Genomic DNA, 20,532 nt, shown 5'->3' with positions numbered 1-20,532 from the left:
TATATTCTAGCTCTCAGTCATTAGCAACGTCCATCACGGATGATAATATGGTGAAAACCTTGACATTTTAATACTGTAAATGAAAAAGAAATGTATCCATTGCATGGTGTTTCAACACGGTATAATCTACAGCTCTCCAGGTGACCTTTTCATAGCTGTCAGTGTCCTGTTATTTTCATACATTTTATGTAAATTGCGTTTATTGCCTATAACTCCAATCCAAGCTCATGATAAACCTTTAAAGGGGACATATTATTCCTTTGTGCTTTTTTCCCCTTTCCTTTAGTGTGTTATATAGTTTTTGTGCATGTAAAAGATATGCAAAGTTACAAAGCCCAAAGTCACACCAAAGAGAGTTCCTGCTCCTGAACTGCCTGAAATGTCTTGCTTGAAGTCCCGCCTTTTCTTCTGTAACGTGGTGATGTCACCAAGTAACATATTTATAGCATCTATACCTGCTCAGCGGGTGGTTTGGCATGCCCTCAAACAAACCTATTGAAAGTGGAGCTCGAGCGTAGTCCGTAGAGTTAGGAGCTCAAATAGAGCCTTTCAGAAAGAGGGTGAAAAGACGTTCAGCAGCACAGCCGGTATGATAAAAATAAACTATTTTTTAGAACATTTAAGCATGTAAACATACATACAACCACATAAGTAACAAGGTTACTCAGAAAAATCAGGTTACAAAGTGGGACAATATGTCTGCATCACTGCACACAGTTACTTTAAAATCTACATTCTCCAACCCGGCCTTAATTTGAATAGCATAGGCATATTGCATGTTGGAGGGCTGACAGTACAGTGAGAGAAACCCGGTTATTTAGACTTAAAGAGGTTACTTTGTGTCAGTTTTAGTCTGACTTTGAATTTTTCTATACCAAGAACGTACATGTAATCATTTTTCATTACCCAGCATCGCTATCAGTGTTCATTTTCCCTGTCTGAAGTCTTTGTCAAGCACATACTTGTAGGAAGTCCATCCAATCCAGTTACTTGTATACAGCACATGGCCAAGAAATTGTCAAGAGAAATCTATGTGGGGTTTCTCATAAACATGACATTTACGAAAACCAGTTGAAGTGAAAGCTGACTTTGTGTACTCACAGTAACAGGAACAGTCGATTGGTCAGGTCAGGTATCCAAACACATAATGATTCATGTCAAGAAGGTGGGGTCTGATTGGTACAACACCTCTTCTTGATAGTTGTCACATTTGATCTCTCAGATCACCTGTAAAAGGAAGAGGCACAGTAGGACAAGTTAGTGAAAGGACGTCATGGGTGATGGTTCATATCACAATAACCTGCAAGCTGCAATGTTATATGAACATAAAAAAACATAGGAAAGAAGAAGAAGAAGTAGTTTATTAATCCGGGGAACTTTTCAGTAGCATTTCTATGAGGAATGATTTTAAGTGTTAAAGATTTTCTGCAAAACAAACTGTGGGCCTTTGCAAATTCAAGGCATTATATAGAGAAATTCATGACATTTAAAGTAAAAAGAACTCTTTTTGATTTGGCCTGTCATGCATCTGTTACCAGGAGCATATGGCTGGCCATGACCAAAGTGGAATTAAAACATCAAACATTCTAAATGCGCTTTAGAGTGCAGGAAGGAGCAGAAAAAAACAATTTTTTGGGGCTTTTGGGTTGGTAATCATACCCTTCTGAATCTTTGATTTCAGTCTCTAGAATTAAAGGATAATAAATCAGTTTGGAATAAATATAAAGATAAGGACACAGGCAGGCACAGATTCAAATCCATGATGTTTTTCAGGCAAGGTTTCAAAGGAAAAACTCTGACAAACCCTGTTTCTACGTTGGCTAGTTTTTTTAGGACAGAGCTGGTGTCTAATAATACAGCATTAATACATCTCCCCATTAAAATTCTGCGACCATGTCAGAGCACATGTCCTCCCAAAACCCCACTGCTGTTTCTCATGATGGCTGAAGATAAAAAGCACTCAGAGAGAGAAAGGTATACACAACAAGGTTTCATAATGTTTATTTTGGTAAAAAAAACACAAAAAAACGCTGTGTTCTGGCTCCAGGCTGCGCCGACCGAGGTGAATAAACAAAAGCAATTTTGAAGTCTCGATGCAATTAGTGCTCTCTTTACAGAACAATGCATCTTTCTAGCTAAAACAAGGCTCTTTTCAAGGTCTGCATCTGCCGGACGTCTGTCTTTGCCAAATCAGACGGTCGGGGTAGAACACCAAATGACACAGAATCCAACTGGCTTGACAGAGAAGACGCTGCAGTCTTGTGGCAATGGACGAGAGACATCAAATTAAATTGTGTCAGTGTGATACTACTGGATAATAAGCACTGTGTCACAGCGGTCTAGCATAACGAAAAAGCAGATTGCTTGATCTCTGTTGTTTGCACTTTCTCCCATTAAAAACCAGCCCGTACAATCATGGATGGGCTGCTTATTTAAAGGGTCTGTTCACCGAAATTACAAAAAAAAAAAATGCAGTAAGCAGCACAAACAAAAACAAAAGAGCAATAATCTTTGTATGCAAAGAGTTTGTCGTGTGATGTATTTAAAAAAAAAAAATGTAAGGTATGGATTAGGTGTTCATCTGCTCTAACATAAACTTCCATCATTAGCATGTCACCTTTGTGCCTGGGATATGGTATTCAGTGTTTTATCACAATGACCAACACATTTTCACTCTCAACTCATCAAATACCGCCGCAACACAACCACTTAGGTAGGGTTAGGAAACGGCCGTGGTTGACGGTAACTTCACTGACCAGCAACTCACGTGATTAATGACCGATCGATTTTTACGTTACTTTTAGTTTCACACGGGACACAAACACCGGTCTCCTGGTTAAAAAGTCTTGTGTTTGTCTGATACTGACACACATTATTTTGCACCGGGCTTTAAACTAACAATGTAAACCCACCCGATTCATTATTAGATGCTCAGAGCAACTGACGTAGTATAAAGAGTGAGAAAATCTGCGTAAGCAGGGAGGGGAGGCTATGACTGTCACCCAGAGGACCGCTGTTCGTGCTCATGTGAAACCAAGTGAACATTGACTTATTTTACCTTAGTTTAGTTACAGAACTTCTGTACTTAAAGGGACTGTTTGTAACTTCTTACACGTATAAATCACCCGGGTCGGTGTCCCATGCGCGCTCGCATGTGGCTACGCTGTTCAGACTCAGACTCCAACACGAAGTACACGGAAGCAGCAAAACCGCAAAGTTCTATCTAGTGAAGTCCGTCTTGCAAAACAGTGTTGGCCGCGGTCGGAGGACGCGGGGGAGACCGTAGCTTTGGTCTCCAGGACCGGAGTCTCTGCTGTACTCTGCTCCTCTGTTCCTCTGCCTGCCTTCACTCACACACCGCGCTCGTTCTCGCTCTCTCGCTCCACCTCTCACGTGCGTGCGCGCGCGCACACTACACACTGTAGAAGAGTTAGTTTAGCTCTGAGAATATCTAGTGAATGTATAGTGGACGTTTGTGCAGAAATAAATGCTGCAGCTCCTCCAGACCAACAGAGGTTTTCCGTGTCTTGTGAAGTGACGGGGCTCCGCAGCGAGAAACGTTATCGTCTCCGACCGGGTGCCGGTGTCTCCCTTGTTCATTCCGGCCGCGGTCGGGAGGCTTAGGCAGGAAAAGCCAACACTAGGATCAGCAGTGATTCATGGAGAGACCTTCGTCTGGTCAGCTAACATTACTGCCAAGCAGCTGAAATATAGAGTGATATTGTGGTTTTAGCTGACGTGTGTCGCCTCACTGTTTTGACGGATGCTCGCTCACATTCAGGTAGCGCGTGCAAACGGGCGAGCGTGAGCAACAGGCCGCTGACTTTCTTTGACTTAACGGCCGCAGGTGTTGCTGTAACAACCAATTTCTGATTCTTACAAACAGTCCCTTTAAGTAATACCAATTACTGTACATAAAAAAAACAGACTTATTTTAACCCAAACCATGATCTTTTCCTTAGCCTCACCAAGTACTTTTGTTGAGTAAGTAAACCTAAAAACTAAGTAAACCTACATTGGAAGTTTATTTTGAAAAGACACAGGGCCTAGGCATGTAATGAGCGGAGACTGTCACACTGTCCCTGACGCGTCCAAAACGGATGCTAGAGGGGTACCTAGAGCGTCACAGTTTGAGTACATATTTGACAAGTTGGGAGTGAGAATGTGTTGGTAAGAATGAAAAAAAAAAAAAAAAACCTTCATGGGTATAAACTGTCCCAAAATCAGGCTTTTCAGATCTATAAACGAGAATAAACCGAACAGGTTGAAAAGACAACAAGACGTCAAACCATTCCTGTTGTTATGTCGTGTGATTTCTGCCTCTGTGACAAGCTGCAGAATATCCTCCCAAAATCCCATTGACAAGCTCTCTCTCTGCAATGCGGGGTGTTACTAAGCCACGGAGATTTCCTGACTTCCATGGTTGTAGCGGTTAGCCGCTGCCAAGTACACCTCTGCTTTGATTCTGGCAACACAATATGCTTAACGAGATTCCCGAGCCTGCGAGCGGCTCCTCCACCTACAGCAGCCCGAGTGCCCACACTGCCTTGTGGTGGGCTTAACGCTGTTTGAGTGCAAATGGGCATGAAGCTGTAAAAGTTCAACCAGAATTCAGACAGTTACAATTTCACACTGTGTAATTGAGACGCTGCTGTTGCGTGTCGCGTAGGTCATCAAACAGCTGTCACTCTAGATTATGGTTGATGTAACAAGGGGGAAACAGTGAGAAAGGTTTTCTCCGTGTGAACACGCTGTTCACTTTTTTTTCAGTTTTCAGGATCATCCACCCCTTAACCCCTACCATTACCGACTCTTTTTTTAGAGGGTGGGGGACAGGGTGATGTTCAGGGCTAGATAAGAAGTCAACAGTAGATGATGTACATCATCTGAAAGCTGGAAACCTGAAGATTAATTTGAGATGCAGCTCAGCACTGTGTGTGAAGTTGTTCTATTCATTAATTAGAAGTAAAATGTATTAATAAATTTATTAAAATAAATTGTAAAAATGTATAAGAGCGTAGAACATGTTGATATAAGTTTGTGATGGTCATCCCCATGCTCTATTCTGTCTTAAAAATTATTACAGCAAGTCTTGGGTTGATACCATTTGTTACACAGATTTGGTGCTAAATTTAATCATTTTTTACCTCTTGAGAAATGATAAAAATGATCAATAATCCCTCCAAAATACCACATTAAGACACCAAGACCTTGAGGAACACCATAGAAAAAGTCATGCTGTGATTTGGTATCAAAAAACGTTTGACATTTGGAGGTAAAACACTGAATAACGCTACAAAGTTACGCTCAATTTTATTATATTTATTATATTTCTGCATACTGGGGTCCCCAAACAGTCTTGGAATTGCATAAATTGGCCAATATATCTATATAATATAGTATAATATGTGCTTATTGCAGACAAAACAATGGTTTCTGAGAATCAAAGTAGGTGTAATATATATTTTAAACTAATTCAGTTTGGAGCATATATCATGCAGTTTTCTGAATGCAGTATAAATGTGTTATTTTTGCCTATTCTAAAAATGGTGTATTTCAATATTTCTGCATACTGGGGTGCCTAAACAGTCTTGAAATTGCATAAATTGGGTATCACTGTAAAGCTGAGACTCTTGTGGATCCAATGAGCCCAACTGCATTCATGTTTGATGATGTTAGTCCCCATAGTAGCCATTTCATTATAGTAAGACCATTTTTTAAACTAGACCTCACTGTATAAAATGACCTGTGGTGATTTCTAGGATAATCACACCCTCGTGAAACTTTACAGTCACAAACTACAGACCTAGAGCATTCAGAGGGTGGATGGCTTTCCTAGGTAGATTGACAATAAGGGGATTTCTGAGCAGTTTCCAGAACAGAAGTGCTCGCCATCCAATCTCAAAAAATCAACCCAAAAATGATACATATAATAGAGCATGGGAATGGCCACCATATACTTTGATCATAATGTCCTACACTCTTATGAACAATTTATTTTAAATGATAACTAAAACAACTTGACCCACAGTGCTGAGCTGCATCTCAAAATTAATCTTCAGGTTCCCAGCTTTTCAGATGATGTACACCACCACTAAGGGGTTAACGTTATGATACATACATAGATTCATCTGTTTTTATTTCAAATCCAAAATGCTACAATACCTCTGCTGTTGCTGTCAGATTCTTGATGTACAACAAGCAGAGTGAAATAAGACGCGAGTGCCTGAAAAGGAAATTAATGAAGCTGTGTGGTCTCTGAACACTTCATTCGAAAGAAGTTGTGTCAGAGTCATTAATCAAGAATGCACCCTGTCATTTATGTACTCTTTAAGGAGTCAATCAAGGCAGACGGAGGGCGCCAATAAATCGTTTTAAATTCAGAGTGTTTAACCTACGTGCGTCCAGTGTTTACAGTCTTTTAATTATGGGCAAGACCGCGCAGCCAACAAACCCTTCAGTCGGGGTGCCGGGATTCTATTAAGGATTCATTCGCAAGAATACAGCAGCAGCATCAGGAGTCGCAGTGAATAACATGTCTATATACATGCCAATATAATATATACTGTAAACCAAACACAGATGTGTACGCACACAGCAGGACATTAATTAGGTTGCCATATGAGTCGGAGAACATCAGCTGCATAGCAAACACACACTGTTGCTTCAGATGATAAATTGAAGTCTTGTTAGTCATCTGATCTCAGCCGCGGAGAACACATCTGATCCCAAACCAAAGCCACAACTGGACTCCTACAAGGAGAGAGCTGTGTTCCTCTACAATTAGATTGTATTTACTTTCCTGCATATTAGTTACTGAGTGCAACATGCATTTAAAATAAGCAAGGGAATGGTGGTTGATTAGTGGAACCCAGATCCAAATGCAAACTTATATTGCTTTTAAAGGAGATTAAGTCTTAAAGGAGCCGTGTGTTGTAGCATTTCAGGGGATCTGTTAGCAGGAATTGAATAGAATATTCATGACTACATTTTCATTAGTGTTTAATCACCTGGAACTAAGAATGGTTGTGTTTTCGTTATCTACATAGGGAGCGGGTCCTCTTCACGGAGTCCGCGTCATGTTTCTCCGCCATGTTTCTACAGTAGCCCAGGACGGACAAACCAAACACTGGCTCTAGAGAGGGTACCGCATTCTTGGAAATTGAGGAGAGAGCATAGGGGTATTCAGTTGGTTGCAATCTGCAACCACATCACAAGATGGCGACAAATCCTACACAGTGTACCTTTAAAGAAGCACAGTTTACATTTCACAAACTTGTCTTACATCTGGTGATCTGGGAGTATCTCTGGCCAGATACTGGATGTATAGAACATACCGGCTACTTCCTCATGCACAGATACACATGATTAATCCATTAAATTGCAGGCTTTGAAATGGTTTCATATACTGTATATATAACCATCAAATATTATGTTTGTGTCCATTAAATCTGCCAAGCGCTGGAGTACAATGTGTCATAACAGACTTCATTCCATCAATATTCAATTAGTCATTGTCATTACTTGTTTTTCTTCAGGAGGAAAAACAATCTAGTATTTCCATGAATGATGATTACATTGCTCATTATTTATGTTTTGCTGGGGGGGGGGGGATGGTTCAGATGAGATCCGACTCTTCTAATTGAAATGTATTCCAAACGTCACTACTGCCTACTTTTCAGCTGAAATGCTTTCCCTGTATGTGTATAATGTAAAACACACAGTTTTTATTCACTATCTACAGTTGTAGACTAGATAAATTAATCCGTCAGGCCAATATATCTATGTTAAATAATATAATATGTTAGCTTATTGCAAACAAAACGACGGTTTCTGAAAATCAAAGTAGGCGTAATATATAATAATTATAATAATAATTTTGGGAGGGAGTTCGGGAGTTTGGGAGGGGATATATTTTAAACTAATTCAAAGTGAAATCTTGTACTTACAGTTAAATTGAAGCGTTACTGATGTTACAGAGGTGTCCGTCAATATCCGTTATGAACGTTGTTGTCACTACTGCATTGCATTGTGGGATATTTATGCCGCCGTACTGTCAGCGTTGCATACTGTAACATTCCACCGGAAATAGTATGCAATTTGTGTACTATTGGTGTCATACTAAGGTTTCGGACATACTGAAATACCTCACTTACTGTTTTAGCATACTAAATAGCATGTTAGTGTGGAATATCGGACACAACCTGAATCCTACACTTCCCATAATGCAACTTAGTAGTCTAAATTTGACTCTCCCTGTCTGGAAAACTCCCATATTTGCAATGCAGACTCTCTGTTAAAAGTTCCCCAAGCCAAAATACGCGGTTGATAAAACTCGACAAACTCCTCCAGACCCACAGAAGACATCAGAGAACTGTTTTTCCAAGGCTGAGTAGTACTAACCATGACTACTAAATTGGCTTTGACATGCAAAATCATCAGAGTGCCTCTTTAACTTTTTAACTCAACAGAGAGAGATTTCACAGAATGAGTCATAAGGTCCTTATTAGTCAGCGGTACACTTGCAACATTTAAGGGGCGGGGAAATCCATAAGTCCTAAGAGTTTCCATTGACTTTGTCTTGTCTTTCACAAAGTCTCTGCACTGCCTACATACATCCTCCTTCATAGCATTATTACCACCATGGATCTGGAGCATCAAAGAGCTGCTGTACTGTCCTTCCGAATCAGAGCCAATCTCTCTCTGCAAACAGACCTGTCATAATAACATGACAGGTTGCTGAGTGTACCCATGACATTATCTATCTGAAGGGATTTGCGCATGACACCTGAGCTGCAAATGAGGCGCCTCAAAGACTGAAGGTCAGAGAGAATGCTACGCACGTCCCTCTGCCCTGCTGTTGGCGATGTTTTGATCCGAGCACTGGGCGGTTGGACCGGGGCTGTCCCTTTGAATGCTAATGAACGACGTCTTCAAAGAAAGAAGCACTCCCTAAAGTCACCTTACGCTATTTGGGCCTGATGTAAAAGACGACATCACACAAACAGTATGGCGTGTGCAGACATCAAAGTGATGGCTTTTTTTTTTTTTTTTCGCACAATAGTAATTCTCATAGTTTAGCTGTGAGAGCACATCATGTATCCTGACTGTGGTGCAAACATGAGATGTGCTAGTTGGACGAGAATAGTCTGAGTTTGTAAGGAAGAGGAAATATATTTTAGAGCAAACTTTAGCAAAGTTACCAAACAAACAAATACATACTAACATTCCACTATCATTCTGAATATTACAATATTCCGAATGTGATCCGGGTCAGGTAAACAGCATATACCGTTTCGATATTCTGAAATAGGCCTTATTCCAAATGGAGCATTTTCCGATTAAGACACGTGGAATATGCCAATATTATTCAAGTTTTAGGAGCATTATTTGGATGGATACAGCACATTGGGAATATGCGTCTCAATTGGGTTTTTTGCGCCACTTTGCGACACACGGCTTCTTGCCTGTTCACACAAAAAGGTGTATGAATACCATGATAACGCGCAAGGCGTTTAGCGTACAATAAGTACGCCTTTCTTTATTTCCGCATGTCATTTGTACGCCATGCATCCCGCACTGACTGCAATGTAATTTCATCCATGTATAAATGCTACAGCAAGAGGTAGTGACGTAGTATGAAAGCGAGAATGACCAATTATGGTGGGCGTGTGAGGAGGTGGATGGGTCCGAAAAGAAACAGACTTTTAACCAGGAGATCCGTGGTCGAGACTGTTGTTGACCGGTGATTTGTTACATTAGTGACGTTCGTCATGTGACAAACAATGGTCACATATTTTTGTTTCCATGTGTTTGACTTAGTTTACTTATTTACTTTAAGCCCAACCATGATGTTTTCCTTTACTCTTGCTAAGTGGTTTTCTTGCCTAAACCTAACTGCAGACATTTTTGTGGCGTACAAATGACACTAAAATGCGTACTTGTGACATGCGGAATGTAATGTCGTGGTATTTGTATGCCTTCCCGTGAGACCGGGTTAAACCAACCAGCTGACAGTTTGCAGAGATGCACGGCCAAAAGAAAAGCCCACATTTCTGGTCGGAAGGACGTTTACTTTTAAACATTATGAAAGACTTGGATATCAACAGTTTTTTTGGATATAAGCAAATATCGCAACGGTGACCTTTTTTCAAGAAGGTGGTTGAAGAAATGAAAGAGGGAGGCTGTGTTGGCACGGTTGAACTAGTCCGCCACTGCTTACAATAATCGGAGTATGCACGGCTGCATGTAAACTGGAATATTAGTGCAATATTCATTTTCATTAGCTATATATAAACAGCGTAGTAGGAATATTGCCATTTTTTGTAATACGGGCAAAACATTTATTTTGTGCATGTAAACATAGTCACTGTGACACAGACTCCCTTTCCTTTTTCTTCCTCTTTTGATTTTAATCATGCACTCACACACCGCTGCACAAGCTAACACATTGTCTCACCCACTTAAACTGCTTTTTTTCACAGTGCAACATTGTCATACATTCTTTAACAATATACAACTTCCAGATGTACATGCATTCGTTCAGCGTTACATTGCTTTCTGCTATATATATATATATATATCTCATGTTCTGTGACAGGGTTGACACCTCAGCGAGCCATTCAACACGCTCTTCCTCCTTCGTGTTGAACCTACTGTGTTTTTACAACACTGTAGGCTTCGTGCAGGGGAGGTGAACCTGACCCGTTGTTGGCTCTATCTTTAGCTCTGCAGCATCGTTGACACAGCTGGTGGATCGCTTCAGTGGGCCTTACCGTGGGCTACATAATTCATCTGTGTTTGAGCAAAATCTGCTTGAAAAAGAATTAACCGCGTACCCCGGCCCAAACCACCAACCATTTAATCATGATCACGGTGCTTAGCAGTGGCAACCAGCCTCTGTGCAAGGCCTCCCACCTGATGGACTGAGGGGTGGGCTTTAAAAGCAGCGTGTCTGGGGTGTGGGATGCCGAACTGTCAGATTTGATATCTGAAAATATTTTATAATTACATTGAACAATAATAGGAGATGAAAATAATACGATTTTTACCCGAGGTTCTGCTGGGATGGGACCAATGAATGTGTAGCCTACCACTCTATTTACATTATAATGTGCAAAGCAAAAATACAGTAATTTACAGTAATAAACACCATTTTTGATTAAAATATAGTTCAAACCAGTATCTGAATTTTTGGTGTCTGTTTTATACAAACAGACACATGTTTTATACATTATACAAAAATATAATGCTATAAACGTATCATTTCAGTGAAAACTGCATTTCAAATTTGCAGTAGCTACTTAATGGCGCTAAAAGCTTGAATTTGCCATGTTATGATTTGAACATATTTTATATGCTAAATGCAGTACCTGCACCTGGGTTTTTGGACAAAATGCGTTATTGTTTTGTGTTGTTCATTGATTTCCAATCATAAATATATACATACTTTTGCATAAAGCAGCATATTTGCCCACTCCCATGTTGATAAGAGTATTAAATACTTGACAAATCTCCCTTTAAGGTACATTTTGAACAGATAAATAATTTGTGATTAATCTCAATTAATCATGGACAATTATGCAGTTAATTGTGATTAAATAATTTAATTGATTGGCAGCTTCACAGACCTTATTTAAACCAAAAACCAATTAAAAAAATCCATTGACTTTGAGATGAGGGAACTGGAAGTGCTAAAATGAAAACTCATTTCTCGATTTTAGGACTCATTCCTGCACCACTCTATACATATTCTCTGCATTACATCACTATATTGATCCCAACATTACCGGTCGGAGCTACCATTGAATGAAAATTGTTCATCACAAGTTTAAATATATACAAATTTAATATTGTCTAGCATTAATTTAAGGCAAATTAAAAGTGCTAAATATATTTTCTACAGTGCATTGTTTATGTGAGCTCCTGTGCTCCTTTCCCCTTAACTATTGCATTATATTTTAATATAAATATTAAAAGTAAACAGGTATGGTAAAATACAGATTTTTAATCCTATCCATAAATAGCTAAAATAAAGTTTATTTTCCCAACAAACCAGTTAAAAAGGACAACAAAGCCAAAAGAGCACCCTTCGTTTGTAGCTACTGCATTCCTCCCTTGCATTTCCTGACGGCAGTGTGTCAGTCCTGTGCTTATTATTTCTCTGGGTAAAAAATATGTGCCGTTAAAACTTTAAATCCTTTTTTCCTTAACTTCACTTGCCTTTTTTTTGCAGGGGGCAGAAGTTCTGACATCGCATGAAAGAAAAACTAAGTTTGCACGTCTCACAGCGTACGATTGAGACATTGTGAAGAGCTGCGAGACAGAGAGAGAGAGACCTATAGTGTGTCACAGCGCACTGTTTAACACTCTGACAGGGTGATGCATCCGAGAGATGAGTCGGTGTATTTATAGTCTCATTTGCATGCAAGATATATGATGAAGCCGCATACAGTAATTGACTGTGTAAGTTGAGCCCTGCAGTGCCTGAACACAAGCTGGAATATTTCAGCCCGTGACAAGTACACAAGAGGGGGGATGCATTATGTATGCAAGGGTAATAACACATTTCAAATTCCAAAAATTCTTTGTTGCTGTAAAAAATCTGTTTTGGGGATGAGGCTTACATAAAGAGCCTCAGCCTGAAGCTCGTGTTTGTCTCCTGTCAGGTTGTAATGCACTCGCTTATGCATGCGGGATGTTAATGGTAAACTAGCTGGATTACATCCAAAAACAGACTTTGAAAACAAGCTTAATATGACATCACTTTATCTCGCATCATGCAGCCTCGCAAAGCCGCTGTGCATTATCGCTTTCCTGTTTACACAAAGCGATATTCATCCGCATGCAAAAAGATCAACTGACTGCGGATTAGTTTTACACCGCTTCTCCTAAAAATGTTTATTGTGCAACAATATTTATGCGGTTTTTTTTTCTGGTTTTAAACCATCACTCAAGAAGTTCATGGAAAACCTTCAAGTACATTCGCCTCCTTCAGCAGAAGAACCATTCATGTACGTAGGTGGTGTTGCGACGGTGACACTGCTCTCCTGTGGCAGAGGGTCAGTCCTTGATGACAAAGGATGGCATTTTTAAAGGTTAGCCCATACAGTATGAATACATGGTAACCCCCTCTTTCTTATCATCTCTACGCATGGCACACACTCACTTTTGTTCTCTTTTCTCGTGGCAAATAACCTCTGGGTCCAAACTGCAGAAGGGAATATAATAATAGGGCTGTCATTCGATTCAATCGCAAATTGATTGCACATGTTTTATCTGTTCAAAATGTAACTTAAAGGAAGATTTATCTAGCATTTAATACTCTTATCACCATGGGAGTGGGCAAATATACTTGCTTTATGCAAATGTATGTGTATATTTATGATTAGAAATCAATCAACAACACAAAACAATGACAAATATTGTCCAGAAACCCTCACAGGTACTGCTTTTAGCATAAACAAATATGCGCAAATCATAACGTGGCAAACTGCAGCCCAACAGACAACAACAGCTGTCAGTGTGTCAGTGTGCTGACTTGACTATGACTTGCCCCAAACTGCATGTGATTATCATAAAGTCTGTAAAGGGGAGACTCGTGGGTACCCATAGAACCCATTTTCATTCACATATCTTGAGGTCAGAGGTCAAGGGACCCCTTTGAAAATGGCCCTGACAGTTTTTCCTCACCGAAAATTAGCGTGAGTTTGGAGTGTTGTTTAGAGTCTTTTGCGACAAGCTAGTATGATATGTTTACCAATTTATTCCTTCGTTTTCATATGATGCCAGTATCTTCGCTCTAGCTTTAAAACTGCTACAAGCTAAAAGTCGCAAGTTGCGTTAATGCGTCAAAGACATTAGTTGCGTTAAAAAGATTTTGCGTAAATTATCGTCTTAACTTTGACAGCCCTAACATATATATAAAATTACGAAGAAAAACTTGTGAACTCTGAGCTTTCAGAAGATTTCTTACGAGGTTGTGAATACCACAAGAGGGGGACGTTCATGACTCTTCTTGTAAACAGAGTTAAGGTTAGGCATTGATTTCAAATAATTATGGTTAGGATAGGTCAGTGGGCAGTGAGTCTCGCAAGAGTTGTTGCAAGTTGTTGCAGAACTCAGATCAGATTTCACAATTTGCGGTCTCCCTTCTAGACATGACCATTTGAAGGCAGCAAATGTCAGGATCCCTGTCACAATAGAGAGGCAAAGTCCCGCCCACTGAGGAGAGAGGTCAAGGGACCCCTTTGAATAATGCCCATGCCAGTTTGTCCTTGCCTCAATTTAGCGGACGTTTGGAGCGCTATTTAACCTGCTTTGCAACAATTTAGTAAGACATGGTTGGTACCAATGGATTCATTAGGTTTTTTCTAGTTTCATATGACACCGGTATCTTCACTCTAGCTTTAAAACTGAGCCCGCTACAACCTAAAGAATCACACATTGCGTTAATGCGTGAAAGAAATTAGCGGCATTAAAACAAATTTGCGTTAACGCGTTATTTTCGCGTTGACTTTGGCAGCCCTAATATAATATGCAAATCACATCTACATTATTATGTTGTTTTGAGTGTTGCACTTTAAAAATGTTTTTGATGGATTATATGTCTAGTGCTGGAACCTTAAAAGCATCACTTAACGACAGGGTCTGTTTTAAATCATGTTTGAACAGCACTCACACAGAAAACCGATGCATTTGTCACCAAGACAGTTTGTAATTAATGTCAACACATATTTACAAACAGCAAAAGGCCATTCATTGTCCGTGAATAATGAAACAAAATGGTATAAGGTTAAAGTCCCGTCACATTTATGGATGGAGTGTAAGCTGAGACGGGGATGGATTCTCTGTGTTTTTTTGTAGTAATGCTGCTAACTTGTGAGTAAAGTTTTAAATGCCTGTGGCCTGATCTCAGTTGCTAAGTGCTTCAGTGTGACAGCCAGCCACCAGACTCTGCTTCCTGTCAGGGCTAATCACACATGATGAGGGGAAGTTGTCACATTCTGATGCTGACATCTGGAAATAGTGAAAAATGCCTCATTCAACACAGTGCTACACAAGTTAAAAGTAGTAGTAGTGTGAGTTTGTGTGTATGTTACCAGGAGCTGAAAGTGTTAACTTAATATCAACTGGAAATCTTGTTTTTGCTGACTTTCAGGGATTAGTTTCCACCTCTCTGCAGTGACATAGAGATGTACTTAGTGCACCTCGACATCACTGTTGGGCGTGGTTTGTTGAACTGGTAGCCACGCCCAACAATGACCTCAAACTAGCAACCAAAAAGTATATTCTCCTCGCCCAGATTTTTTCAGTATTGTGTTCAGGGTCATTCTGTACGGAAGCAAAAAAGGCCGTATTTGAACATGAGAAACTTCATGTATTTGATGTATTTATTTTTACAGCTGTCAATTTTGTCAATTCAAATATTTAATCGCAATAAGTCACATGATTGTCCATAGTTAATCGCAATTATTGCAAAATAATCACAAATTTTTTCATCTTTCCAAAATATACCTTAAAGGGAAATTTGTCACGTATTTAATAATCTTATCAACATATGAGTGGGCAAATATGCTTGCTTTATGCATATGTATGTATATATTTATTATTGGAAATTTATTAACAACACAAAACAAGATGCGTGGGTACCCATAGAACCTATTTTCATTCACATATCTTGAGGTCAGAGGTCAAGGTACCCCTTTGAAAATGGCCAGGATAGTTTTTTAGTTTTTAGTGATGTTTAAACACATTTGCGTTAACGCGTTATTATCGCGTTATCTTTGACAGCCCTAATTTATTTGGATGCATTTGTGAAATTGAAGTACTATTGAATACCTTATGTTGGACTTCAATACCACTGAACATATGGCATTGAAATACATTACTCTGAAAGGCGTCTGTCCGAATCAATGTGCTTTGAATTCTTTAAAGTATTTAGCAGGTCATTTCAAGTTGTGCAATTTAAATAAGCCCACATGTTCAAGTTTGAATTTTTCTGAAATTCACCAAAGGGGAGGTTGAGGAACTTGATTTTTTATTTTTCTTTATTTACATTTTGAGATCCAAAAATGACCGACAGACTTGAATATATTTTTTTGAATATTGGATTTAATTTACTCTGTAAATTTTCTGAGTTCAACAAAAAAATACTCATAATCGCATTTGAAAAATTGCTGATTTCAAAGAGAATTTCAACCCTGTGTAAAGTTAAAGTAACATATTCCAATACTTTAAATTCAGTCGTTCTAAATTGTCATTAAATTCCACAATGACATATCCAGTTGCTTGTGAGATTCAAATCTTTATGGACTTTCTTTGCTTCCATAATTACCTCAAGACTTGTCGGTTTGCCTATACCGTTTGTAGTTAAGTGAATTATAACAATCCCCCGGGTGAATGGATGTAGTTGGTCAGTGTGCCAGCTTTTATGTAAATAGTCCACCTTTGTATGTCACAACCTTGCATTAGTGTAGGCGTTGAATATAAGTCAAAGTCAAGTTAAAGCTGTCAAGCGCTTTGACCTAGACTTTATTTTCTGATTTCTGACAGCGAGATGTAGATTGTGCACTGGTTTTACAACAGAAAATAGACATAAGACCAGGGAATCCTTTGTGTTTTCTCTCCAGACACTGAAACACATTTGTGGCCTCCTGAGCCAATCAGACTGTAGACAGTACAGTACGGCAATGGTTCATAATTGAGGAGAAACAATGAAAGGTTTCAGGCTGTTAGCTATAATGGCTGTACCTCTGATTTTAGCACCTGGTAATTATGTTGTCTTTGCTTAGCACTGTGTGTGACACTTTCGTTTTTTTGCCAACAATCACCAGACAGTATTCTTGGCTGCCAACTTGTACTCTCATGGACATATTTCAGTACATCACAAAGCTCCCAATACACCCACAATAATGACTAAAAGCTTCCCTATACCTGGAGACTTGTAGAGGACGGTCAGAGGCTTATTGTAACCATTCATGTAAGTTACAATATAATGTATTATCAACATGTTAAAGGGCCGGTGTGTAGGAATTAGGAAGATTCACTGGCATACATTTTCATTTGTGTATGATCACCTGAAACTATAGATTGTTGTGTTTTTGTTAGCTTAGAATGAGCCCTTCATATATACATAGGGAGTGGTCAACACAAAATCAATTCGTATGTAATCAATGTAATTGTGAACTGGGAAGTATGAAGAGGCCGCATAGGGAGGAGGTCTGGGTGGATGGGTGGGTCAAAAAACGTTCGCCCAGGAGTGTTCGTGTCCCATCAAAGATGATTTATTTGTCACATAACTTCCGTAAGTTAAGGCACCTCCGGAGTTATTTTAACCCAGACCGCAATTTTTTCCTAAAGTTAACCATGTAGTTTGTTGCCTAAGCCTAACCAAGTCAATATATTCCAAAACCTGAGTAGTTCCTTTTTGAAAAGACTGGAGCAGAAATTGACACATTTGTGCTGCTGGACATTGGTAGGAAAACGCACTAAAAGTATGTTGTTGAAAGTCGTGTCACGAAAAAAAGGAAAAGTTGTTTCTATGTACACAAATCAAATAGATTCAATTTTGTGACTCTTTTATGAACTGCTGTGAGATTGTGTTGCATCTATAAACCATCAGACCTGGCATGGGAAGTGCATTATTATCATACTATCGGCGATGTGTCGGTGTCAGCTTTCTCGCCCGCTCTCATCCCCAGCTCTGAAGCTCTGTACGCCTGTGTTGCCTGGCAAAGGTGGCGGTGGCGGTGGCAGGGAGGTACGTGGGTACTGCCGGTAACCTTATATTTTTATGTTCGTAAAATGTACCCAAATTCACAAATATGTAGGATATTACTACTGACATTCCCGTAATATTATGTTGCAACGTCTGCTGTGTTAGCCATGTGTTTACTGCGTGTTTATTTGCATATATAGCAGTCATTCAAGACGCATGTGGAGATGCATTCTAATGCCAGGTGTGTACAGACGTTTTAGAGCTGTCGACTTGTGATCGGATCATCCAAGACGCATGTAAATGCGGGGTCTGAACAGGGCCTGAATCCTACACACTGGACCTTTAACTGAGATTCTTATCTGTGAAAGAATTCCATTGAAATCGTAACATCAGTTAGCACTTCTTAGCAAATTCTCATTATAACGACCGCTAAGTCTCCCACACCCATATCAGGGCCTTAACTCCATGATGAACTGGATGACCTGATCAACCCTGTCTAACAACACATGCGACACAAGAAAGGAACGGCGTTTTCAGGTGCCCAAGTTCTTGTGCTATCCACAACCAACCAACCATCCACCTCTTCTCTCCGCTGTGACTCCCGCAGTATGACTCAGACCAAAACCAGCGGGATATACAGCCACAACTTCAGAAAACGTCTTTACTGTGCAACAGATGGAATATCTTTTCATCCAGACGGTCGGAGGAGTCTTTGAAATACCTTCAGAACAGCGGTATGTGTTGTTAAATGACCTTTAGGGTTTTTCAAAAGATCGCTGGGAATATATCTTTTTGAAAATCTGTTGCTCAGCAGCACTGTGCTGAGTAGCACAACCTGGGGCTGGACAAAGTCAGGGTTATTTATTTATCATTGTATCATTTTATTTCCTACCCCGGTAATCATCACACGACCCCTTTAGGTCGACCCCCTGTGGGCGGATTGACCCGGAGGTTGAGAACAACTGGTCAAGGAGATACTGACGAATTAAATGTATAGAGCAATGGATAAATGAATCAAGAGAGTCTGATAATATGGTCAGTGTCAACGGTAATATACCTCTATATTGGGCTTTCTTTTCCATCCCCTCTTTTCTCTGTTTTTTTCCTTGCACACCTGAAAGCTTGGACCTTTTCATTATGAAGAAATAAAATGTGAAAATACTAGATATCTGTGCCACATGACATCTGTCCGGCTAGCGATCTTATGTCCTGACCCGTACTCAGGCTGTTGTAAAGCGCACGGCACGGTGCACCCCCCTAACCCCTTTAGTGCGCACAGCCACAGTGTGACATTCAAGTGTGGCCAGGCAGATGAAAAAGTGTGAGAAATAGAGTTACAGAGGTGAAAGTGTAGTTTTTTCTTTCTTTCTTTGCTCATTTGAGGAAGGGTGCCCACCGGAATTTTTGTATTATTATTATTATTTACTTTTTTTAGACGGCAACCAGCACCCCTCAGAAGGTGGCGCCCTTTTGAGTATTGCATTAAATTAGTCTGTTAATTTATGCATTCACAAATCAGCAATTTTTCTTTTGCCAGCTGTCCTTCCTGCATTTTGCAGCTTCAACATTTAGTCTTGATTATATGTTATTACTGCTGACAGTAGCCTCGTCTGTGTTTGTGATTGGTCATATGCTGCAAAGAACGAGCTCATAGCCAGATTGAGAAACCCTGGGTTGATTTACCGAGTTGATAACCACCTTCGTAGCACAGTTTAACGTGATCGTGGTTGTTCGGGTTAGTTCAGCCAGGTAACGACAAGATACCCTGGGTATGTCGAACTCGCTTCGTAGTACAGGGCCTCTGCTCCGTCTGTGTCACATCTGATAAACTTCTCGAAAACACACATAAAATATTCAATTAAATATTCACAATGCTGTCAGTCAGTGAAATATGACTGCGTCGCTCCCGTTCTCTTTGATGAAACACTGATGTTTGTTGGATAACATTCTGTTTGCAAACCAGCTGCTGATGGCAATAACAAGCAGCACCCCAGAGAGGCATGAATGGGTCGGCTCCATGTGATGCTCTGATGAGGCGAATGAAAGGTTGCTCCACATTTGCATGATGTGGGACTGTTGTTGTCTGGCAGCACAATATATGCCATTAGTTAATTAGGTGGCGAGAAGCACATCCGTCTATCAATAGCTCCTTTGATCAATAAAACATGAAAAGCTTTGTCAGCAGTCGCTCAGTCACATTCTAAAAAAAGACCACTGTCTTGTTTTTTTTTTTTTTTTTCCTTTTCTGTTTGATTAGTGGAACTGGGAGAACGTATTTCCAGTTAATTTTCTCCACATTTATGAGTAATTCTGTGCAGATCATTATTATTTTTAATGAAGTTTGAAGAAGGGCTAATTGCCTTGTTTTTTTTATGTCATTGGTATTAATCATCTACTGTAGTCATTTGCTTTCTCTATTTACTATGAATGATCAGTCCCTCCAGGAAGTTGTGATGTTGCGTTCGTAACAATTTACGCAAATTCGACCAATGCCTGTGAATTTTGTCCAATCACTGCAACTTTTCCGCAAATTTGACCAATCATAGCAGTCCCCCGCGGCCAGGTCACAACACTCACTTCCTCCTTCTTTCTGGTTGTGAGGATCGGTGGTGGCTGCATGATTCATATGTCGGGGGTTTAGACCAGCTGCGTTTCTGCTGCTGCCAACCCTTTCTTTCTACATAGAGTTTGCCTTTCATAATGGCAATTTCATTTAATTATAAAAGTAATTTATATTTATCTTAGACAGAGAAAGGTTAATAAATGTGTGGTCATTGTAAATAATAGTAGTAATCGGCAATTAAAACCCTGTA

General features: G+C 39.8%; 1 protein-coding gene across 1 annotated transcript in view; it reads right to left on the bottom strand.

Annotated features, from left to right (window-relative positions):
• The window catches only part of LOC119474606 (leucine-rich repeat and fibronectin type-III domain-containing protein 2), a 176,455-nt gene that overhangs the window by 69,572 nt on the left and 86,351 nt on the right, over positions 1-20,532 (bottom strand). Inside the window, exon 3 of the mRNA XM_037746715.1 lies at positions 1,102-1,227. The gene's annotated coding sequence lies outside the window, so the exon portion shown is untranslated. The remainder of the gene's footprint in view (positions 1-1,101; positions 1,228-20,532) is intronic.

Source organism: Sebastes umbrosus, chromosome 16 (genome assembly GCF_015220745.1).
Source record: "Sebastes umbrosus isolate fSebUmb1 chromosome 16, fSebUmb1.pri, whole genome shotgun sequence".
NCBI classification, from domain to species: domain Eukaryota; kingdom Metazoa; phylum Chordata; class Actinopteri; order Perciformes; family Sebastidae; genus Sebastes; species Sebastes umbrosus.
Note: the sequence above shows the minus strand (reverse complement) of the source record. Positions and strands in the feature narration are given on the sequence as shown.